The sequence below is a fragment of the Arvicola amphibius genome, chromosome 4 (genome assembly GCF_903992535.2).
Source record: "Arvicola amphibius chromosome 4, mArvAmp1.2, whole genome shotgun sequence".
Classification (NCBI taxonomy): domain Eukaryota; kingdom Metazoa; phylum Chordata; class Mammalia; order Rodentia; family Cricetidae; genus Arvicola; species Arvicola amphibius.
Window position 1 is genome coordinate 146,663,602 of NC_052050.1, and position 9,592 is coordinate 146,673,193.

Genomic DNA, 9,592 nt, shown 5'->3' on the forward strand with positions numbered 1-9,592 from the left:
CTATGTAGCCCTGGCTGTCCTGGAACTCTCTATGTAGATCAGGCTGGCCTCAAACTCCAAGATCCATCTGTCTCTACCTCCCCAGAGTGAGAATTAAAGGCATGGGCCGCCATGCCTAGCCATCGCAGTTCAACTCCATAAGAAAGAGTCTCAACACTGGGCCAAAGCTCCCTGGTTATGTGTCCTTTGACTAGAATGTTCGAACTCCCCTGAAGAGATGAAGAGATGTATGATGTATTATTGATGATCTGGCTAAAGTACTGGAGAAATATACACACACCTAAAAATGGTGGAAGCTCACTGAGATGTTTCCTTCCATGAACCCCAAAGTTCTTTGCATGGACTTGGGATACTGACCCAAATACACAGTGCATAATCTCCCGGTAGTTACCTTGAGGTCCATGTCTAGGTTGGTAATTTGCCAGTTAAAGAAAAATGACAGCCAAACACAAATGACCAGAGAGAAAGTAAATGTATCTTTAAAGAGAAAACCAAAGTGTCCTAAGAAATATCTTTACATCTAATTACCTTCTGGAAAACCTGCGCTAGCCCGTCAGCTGGAGTCAGGAACCTTCCTTCTGAGATGCAATCTGCTTGGCTTCTGTCTGTCACCGTTCGATTTCACAAGTTTCATAATTCACTTAGCAGCTGCAATTGTTGTCAAAATGTTTGGGCTTCAAATGTAAATATTTTCAGCTATTGTTTATTTCCTGGCACAGCACAGAAGTGTGTTGAGAGAGCATCTGAATCTCCCAGTGCCTCTGCCTTAGCGAGAGAGGAACCACCACGGAAGGGCCAGAGCCTCCCTGGACTCTTCCCCCAAGCCCCGAGGACGCAGACCACCTGAAAAGCTTCTAAATGCCCCTGTGTTAGGAGGTCTCGCCCTTGCCTAGGCTGTGTCCTGGATGAGCAACTCCCGTTCCAAAGGAGAAACACAAGTGCATTTCCGTAAAATATTTTGAACTTCCAAGAGTTTCAAGGCCATTGCTGTTATCCTCCTTGTTCCGGTTTACGTAAGGAAACGTGATGGATGAGAAAGACGCTTGCAAAGAGACACAGAGAAGCAGACGGTGCTCCAGCCTCTCGTTTGCATCGCCTGCCCATTATCTTTCTCATCGCCGAGGCGCCTGCCTGGTGATGTGCCCTTGTCACAGGAAGCTCTGCCAGTGGCAGCGGGGCTGTCCCATCTCAGCATCTCATCTTCACACAAACCATGCGTTAAGGAATCCGTCAGATTTGTCTGAAAAGTTTGTTTTTGAGAGGAATCCCGGGTGACTGATAAAGAAAGTGTGCAAAACTACAATGGACTTTTTACAATGAAAACAACCATGGAAGTCACCAGAGTCGCTGTGGCCGAATATTAAATGTCATAAGCTTACTAAGGGGCTTAGAAGGACCCACAATGGTCACACTCAGCATTTCTCACATATGTGCCTTTTTAAGGTGTGCTGGGGCACAGAACTGTGCAAGTGGCCAACCCATGCCCCGTCTAATTTTAGACCTACACCACAAGAGGGAGCCCACACCTGACATGGCCTGGGTAGTTCAGAGACCTAGGAGAGAACCCAGCAGGACTGGGAATTTGTGAGGAAGAAATGCCAACGAAATGATTCCTAATGGTATTCTGCTACCCTCATAGGCTGGAGCCTACCATAGCCATCATCACAGCGGCTCTGCCCAGCTAGTAAAAAGAGCAGATGCAGAGGTCCACAGGCAGACATTAGGCAGAGCGTTTGGAATCCTGCAGAAGAGGAGGAGGAAGGATTGCAGGACCCAGTTGGGTCAGGGACACCACAAGAACACAGCCCACAGAATCAACTAACCCGTGTTCATAGGGGCTCACAGAGATTGAAGAGACAACGGAGAATCAAATGTAAGTCTGACCTATGTCCTCTGCATACGCTACAGTTGTGTTGCCTGGTGTTTTTATGGGACTCCTGACAGTGGGAGCAGGGGCTATCGCTGACTCTTTGGCCTGCTTTTGGAAACTTTTCCTCCTACTGGATCACCTAGTCCAGCCTTGTTATGAGGGCATGTGCCCTGTCTTATTGCAACTTGGTGTACCGTGTTCGGTTGATATCCCTGGGAGGCCTGCTCTTTTCTGAAGGGAAATAGAGAAGTGGACCTGGGGCAGAGGGGAGGGAGAGGGAGAGGGCAAACTGTGGTTGGGATGTAATATATCAGAGAAGAAGACTAGATAAGTTACTTTAAAAAGAGATTAAGTTTTCTTTTATCTGTATGTTCTCTCTCGCTCTCTCTTTTTCTTTCTCTTTCTCTTTCTCTGTCTCTCCCTCTCTCTCTTAATCTCTCTCTCTCTCTCTCTCTCTCTCTCTCTCTCTCTCTCTGTGTGTGTGTGTGTGTGTGTGTGTGTGTGTGTATAACACATGCAGTATTCATGGAGACCAGAAGATGGTGCTGGTTACCAGGAAGTAGAGCTACAGACTGTTGTCAGTACTGGGACGTGAACCTGGGTCTTCTGTAAGAACAACAAGAGCTGTCAATCACTGAATCATCTCTCCAGCCCTTGTAATTGCTTTGTTTTGTTGCTGCTGTTCTGGGTATGCAACCCAGAGCCTCGTGTATGTTAGGAAGAAGCTCATCCTCTGTACCACCCCACATTTTGTTTTGGTTTGGGTTTTGTTTATGGAGACAAGGTCTCATGATCTAGCCCAGACTGGCCTTGAACTCAGTGTATAATCAAGACCAGGCTTTAATTTATGATCCTTCTGCCTCCTACCCCTATGCACTCAGCTTTGGGCTTGCATCACCAAATCTGAATCACCATGTAATAATTTTTTAATAGAATAGCAATGTAATTTTCTCTCTTACTAGAAATGCTTTTGGAGAGCTGGAGAGATGCCTTTGCAGTTAAGAACACTTATTGCTCTTGCAGAGGATTCAGGTCATGTCTAGCACCCAGGTGGTGGCTCCTCAGCATCCCTACCTCTACTCCCAGGGCACCCAACAACTTCCTATCTCTGCGGGCACCAACATGTATTCAGTGCAATACATGTGTGTAAGGAGCACTCATACACATAAAATTAATGTAACATTTAAAAATCCTTTTGATTGAGAATTTCATATGTGCACATGAGTTTTGACCAAATCTAGCCCCTAACCCCTCCTCTCCAGTTCCACGATGGCTGTTTTTGGCTGGCAGTGTCACTCTCTCTGGAAATAACTACCCTCCCCCATGGCCAGGCACACCCACCTGTGAGGGACTTCTGCTTAATTAAGTAGTTTGAAGTCGGAAGACCCACTTCTAATCCGGATGTTTGAAGTGAGAAGATCCACCTCTAATTCTGGGCACGCCTTCTTCTGGCAGCCTAACTAGAGGATACGGAAGAAGGAAGGCTTCTCTCTTCTCTGCTTCTTCAGAATTCTGGCACACACCGAAGACCAGCTGAGACATTCAGCCTCGACTAGTGGATTCTTGAATCTTCCATTGGTAGACAACCATCATGGGACTAGCTGGACCACAGACTGTAAGCCATTCTAATAAACCCATTATATATATATATATACACACATAAACACACACACATATATGTATATATAATATGTATATATGTATATATGTGTGTGACATGATGTATGTAATGTAATGTGTATATATATGTATGTATGTATATATATTGTAATTTCCCGGACTCCACAAACCTGTTTATTCCTTTCTCTTCCACGTTCAATTTCAGCCTCTATTCTGGGGAGACTTATGTTATTCCACACACAGATTTGGAAAAATTCCATATCTCTTCTTCTTTCTCCTCTTCAAAACCTATGAAACCATGTCAAATGCACTTTGACGGAAAACAGCTGCCAGTGAGTTCAGAAGCGGCCCTCCTGAGGAGTGAGCCCTGTGAGGCTGAAGAGGACAGCGTGCTGTTCTCCAACGGTAGCTATGGCTCTTTACGCTGAAGGCTCACTAAGCCTGTGGGCTCAGGAGATGCAGGAAAATCTCCCCGTAATGCATGCACTCAGATTGTTTCAGACTTTCCTTAAAGCAACGTCAGGGAAACTGGAGAGCGGAGACTGAGGCTCCCTCCTATTAATAAGTTGCAGGTAGGCTTGCAAACAGAACTGAGGTCATCCTATGCACTGCTCCAAAGTCACGGGCGACACAGACCACTCTGGGAAATCTGGGGCCCAGTGTTTTGAGTATGGGGTACACTGTCTGGAGATCCTTCTTGAACTCTGCTCCTCAAGCATGCAAGTTATGGGACTGCACACATTTTAAAAATGATTGAAAGCCCCAAAAAAGTTTTGCATTACATGGTCTATGTCCATCAATGTTTATCATATTAGGAATGAAAACTAAGGAATTATCATATTAGGAATGAAAACACTAAGGTCTATGTTTTCCTAATTCATTTTACTTGACAGTAGTAAGTTCACTATACATTAACATAAATGTTAATGATAAATTACAGTTTCCAAGGTGAGTATTGGTCACAGTTTTAGGAATCTGTCAATGTCTATGTTGACAGAGGACAGCAGATATCTTCATTCCTTTACTTCTAATCTGCTAGACTAGATTGCTTTGAGTGAAGAAAATTTAGCCTGGCATTAACATATAATAGTAAAAATAGACCTTTAGAACAATTCTGAAGATGCTTTCGGATTTTCCTCTTGGTGACTATTATATTGGAAACAAAAGTAAGCTTCTGGCTGCCTGTGGTGGTAGACACATGGAACCCTAGCACTGGGAATGTTGAGGCAGAAAGGCTAGCCTGAGCAAAATAGAGCACAGATAAGTTGCTGCTGGTTAGGGGTTTGCTCCAGCTGACTCCTTTAATCCTAGCACTTGGGAGGCAGGAGCAGGTGGATCTCTGAGAGTTCGAGGCCAGCCTGATCTGTAGAGCTAGTTCCAGGACAGCTAGAGTTGTTACACAGAGAGATCCTGTCTTTAAAAAGAGAGAGAGAGAGAGAGAGAGAGAGAGAGAGAGAGAGAGAGAGAGAGAGAGAGAGAGGCTATCTTTGTTCATAGTATTTGATGGTTTCTGACTATGCTCAGTTGGCCCTTTGTGTTTGGGCCTCTGGCCTGGCAGCACAGCAAGGCAGGAGTGGGTGATGGAAGACCCCCATTTTCTTTGTGACCAGAAGGAAAAAGAAAAGGAAGGAAAGGAGTATGATCCCCACAATTTCCATTAGGAGCAGCTCCAGTAACTTTACTTCCCCCTGCGGGGTTCCTCTCCTTATCCCACAGGCAGAAGCAAGGTCAGCTCCGAGGAGACATTCAGACCTCAGATCTAGCTAGAGTAAGTTGCTCTCTCATGATGATTCTCTTGCTTACAGTCAGTGAGGCAGTGTGAGAAAGTCACAGCAGCTGCAGCAAGATCTCAGCCCCAAGACATCTGATGCACAGACTTTGGGAGAAACATGCATTGTTGGCCCTCACCAGACAGTAGCAGCTGACAGACAGACACCAGCTCTCTCTAGGGCCCTGCTCCAAACCTGTCCCCTCAGGTCAGTCCAAGCTGTCAGCCCTTCCAACATGGATCTGTTTTGCCCAGGAGGGGGTCCCTGGGTTTTTACAACCTGAGTCTTCTGCTCAGAAACGACCCTCCTGTCTCTGTAAAGAGAGATGGTTTCCTGAGGGAAGTGATGCTCTTTGTCAGAGGCTGCTAAAATAGAGACTTCTTAGCACGGAATCAAGGCTAGGAAGAAGAGTGTGAACGGCATTTCCTGGAAGAGCTCAGAAGCTTGGGGGATGGTGTGGGGGATGGTGGGGTAGGTGGGGTTGGGGTGCCATTAACACAGCACCTGACTTAAGGTATCAGGAGGACCAAGGCTGTTGCACCTCAGCCTCATCCTGACGAGTGGCAAAGCAGGCCATTTCTTCTCTAAGGCTCAAAACCTCCTCATGGCCTCCCTTATTCCTTTGCCTTTCAAAGGAAGTGCTACTTCTCTGGGCCCCTCCTGTGCCGGCCAACAATTTAAAACCCATCTCTATGAGCCTGAAACGTGGATCGTGGATCAGCAGCTAAGGCGCTTGCTGCGGAGCCTCTCTGAGTTATATCCACGGGACCCATAAGGCAGAAGGAGAGAACTGACTTCCACAAATGGTCAGTCCTCTGACCTCAGTGTATGACAAGTAGATAAAAATGTAATACAACAAAAACCAATCTTTAGTGCTTTCATATCCGTTGACACATCGTTCCCCTAAAAAGAAGCCAGGTTGAGCTATCCCAAGTGTGTCTGAAAGAAGCAAGCGTATCCTATGCAAGGCCCTGGGGTTTCCCTCTGCAGTGAGTAGACACGGGGCAAACTTGTGTTTCTTCCAGATGGCTCAGACCCCAGGGATGCATTTTTGGTCTCTGCCTCTGTCAAGTTCAGTATTTTGCTGTTAAGAGCCCAGAAGGGGGGAGAGGCTGAGTTACTAGCACAAGCGTGTGGTGATAAATTCCGCTGATGCATCTTTTCTGGGATGAGTGTGTGGCTGCCTTCTTCCAATTCCAGGCATGTCTGCTACCTACTCTGCGCACTCCCCACTGGGAGCTAGCTGTAGGCACAGTTCGGAAGCACCTTAATGAGAAGAACACAACTGTGGGCTGCCATATTGTGAACATCCGTGAACTGTGGAGTTTAATTGAGTTGCAGCTAATGCTTACTTTGTGTGGGAAGAGTACAGATTAATGGTTGTTTGATTGTCTTCAGATGGTTTCCTGTTATTTTTTTCTTTTCTCTTGTGACTTTTTTTTTTGCAGTAACTACAAGTACACAAAGGCACAAGAGCAGAAATATAAACATCCAAGAATCTCAGGATCTGAAATCAAAGCAGCATTGGGATGTAGAGCATTCTTACAGCACCCTAGGAATATATGACATAACATTTAGAAGCAGCGAAAATCTATCTACTCACTGAAGGCCCATCCCCGCATTCAGCAAGCAATGGTTTTCCAGAAACCTGGTAATAAATTCTCAAGTGGTGTCAACTCTGCTTTCCAAATGTTTTTTAAATTATATTTATTTTTATTTTTAGATTTTTACTCTCTCTCTCTCTCTCTTTCTCTCTCTCACTCTGTGTGTGTGTGTGTGTATACATGTGTGTACCTCATGTAAGACAGGCAAAGCATTCTGACGCTGAGCTATGTCTCCAGGCCTGTGCATTGTTTTAAAAGACAGGAGTCCTGCTATGCTGCTTAGACAGGAAACTCTATCACTCCAATCTCCAGAATCATGTATAGAGAGGCACAGCCTCAACCTGGTGTTCCCAGGTCAAACACGCTCACCAGAAACAGACTGAAATCGAGCTGAGAAAATAAAAACTTTTTGGACTAAACCACAAGTCTCAGGGATTTTTTTAAATTTGGAAACAAAAAAGAAAATTATCTCTATTATTATTATTATTTAAATCTATCTCACCCAGCAAGATATGATCCCTACATGCTACAATACTAACTGTCTGGTAAAATAATGCCCACCGGTGCAATAGTGGCATGAATATTATGTAAGTACCAACCCTCTCTGATTGGATCTAAAACCTACTCTATGAGTAGAACCCATACCTATTAATGTTCATTGGGTCAAGAACCTGTGGTTAGACAGCTCATAGGCCCTAGAAGAGAACTTATCGCTATTCTTTTGCTAAATGGATATAGTAGTACGATGACTTCTAATAACTTATTGTTATACCCACAGATCAATGTCCCTCTCAACCCGCATCGAAGAAACGTCTTAAATAGATGGTATACTGTTTCCCAGGAAGGACACCGCTCTTTCTCCCAGCTTTCCTCAGTTGCCTGTTGTAATGAGTGTTCTTGGTTGTCAACTTAACTACATCTGAAGTTAACTAAAATCCAAGTAGCTGGGTATAACTGTGAGGAATTTTCTCTTAAATCATCTGAAGTGGGGAGACCCAGTTTTAATCCAGATCTTTTGAGGCGAGAAGATCCACATTTAATCTGAGCCATGCCTTCAGCTGGCAGCCTCTGGAAAGGGCACGGAAGAAGGAAGCTCTCTCTCTTTGCCTGCTTGTCCTCACTCAGACTCACAACTTCATTCCTTCCCTGGCGTTAGAGTCTATTTCTTTGGGATTCTGACATATATTGAAGACCAGCTAAGACATCCAGCCGCAACTACTGGATTCTTGGACCTTCTGTTAGTAGATAGCCATTGTTGGATCATCTGGATTACAGTCTATAAGCCATTCTAATAAATCCTCTTTATACATACACACACTATATTATACGTTGTATAATATGTTGTATTATATATATATATATATGTGTGTGTGTATATGTTATATTTAGGAATAGATATGTATATACAAATACATATATGCATGCAATAACCACTGATGAAAAATAATGCCATGAAGAAAAGACTGGAGGGGTGTGGGAGGGTTTGGAGAAAGAAAAGAGCAGGGAAAAATGTAATTAAATGACAGTCTCAGAAACAACAACAACAAACCCCTAAAAATTTGGTATTATGAATATTTTTCAGCCCTATATTTGAGACCATTCCTTTCTGGAAACTGTGTTCATAGCTCAGGGAAAGATGCTTTATCTCTTTGGTGCTCCTGGTTGGTCCGCTAAAACCCACCTCAGCAAAGAACTCTGGAAAAGGTGCATACAGACACAAGAAAAATACCTGGTAAGGAATGTGTCTACCCGAAAGATCCTCACAGGGCCCATGGGCACAACTGCCTTCAGTGTCTTCCCCTATAAATGTTATGAAGTTTCAGGGTCTGAATTAAGGTCACGTGGAGATATAATGAATCTGTGACTCGGGCATGGGAACACCCGATGTGGATATTTCTCAAGAAGGGAATTTGGAATGCTAGCAAGGGTGAGGGGGAACACAGAAATGCCTGGAACCTTCCTCAATTTCTAGAGAATAGTTAGGGTAAATGATGTTTCCCACACCTCAGATGATTTTCTGTAGACAAACAATATTGCTGTGCTTTATATAACCTTGAGCATGCAGTCCCGTGGAGCAGGCTTCTCTGCAGAAGGTATGGCAATAAAACTGAGCCTTGTTGGTGCCCGAGTGCCCTGCTGTCTTGAGTCCCCTGGCTCTTCCTCCAGTTCTTACAGCATTCATAACGAGAGGCAACTTGGCTAGCCTCTCACGGCTAGTGCCAAACGGGGAGCCCTCGCCCTCACAGGGTGGAGATCCCCCAGAGAATGCCAGGGGTGTAAGTAACCCAGAAAATCTTATGCAGAATATCTCCAAGATGCCAGGGACATAAATATGGAACAAAATGAAACAAGTAGTCAGAATATTTATGTTTACTTCAGGCTATGTATGCTCTGTAGGTTCAGAGTATGCACATCTAAGCAAGATTTTAAGATATTACACAAACATATAAAGAAACACTATTACTGGGTCCCTCCCTAGTATCCTGAGAGCTAGGGAGTGGCAGGAGGCATTGGAAGCCTTTGGTAGGTTGCATCTGCAAGGGGGAGCATTACCTATAAAGATCTCTCTCTGTAATTTTCCACCTTAATATTTAGTAATTATAAAGAACACCTTCCCTGGTGGTACCAAGGAGGAACTACAGGGGCAAACAGCCCCTTCAGAAGGGAAGCAAGAAGTTATAAAGGAGCCTCGAGTTTTGGGTACTCCTGTCCCCAGTCCCCTGACTCTC

The 9,592-nt window shown here is 44.6% G+C and overlaps 1 long non-coding RNA gene across 2 annotated transcripts in view; it reads left to right on the forward strand.

Annotated features, from left to right (window-relative positions):
* The window catches only part of LOC119811660, a 55,288-nt gene extending 47,195 nt beyond the window's left edge, over positions 1 to 8,093 (forward strand). Inside the window, exons 5-8 of one of the 2 annotated variants that reach the window (XR_005284995.1) lie at positions 720 to 3,485; positions 5,296 to 5,466; positions 6,708 to 6,910; positions 7,642 to 8,093. This is a non-coding gene — a long non-coding RNA (uncharacterized LOC119811660). Of the gene's footprint in view, positions 1 to 719; positions 3,486 to 5,295; positions 5,467 to 6,707; positions 6,936 to 7,641 lie in introns of those variants that run through there. The other variant, XR_005284993.1, reaches the window with a different exon arrangement.
* Positions 8,094 to 9,592: the final 1,499 nt, after the last annotated feature.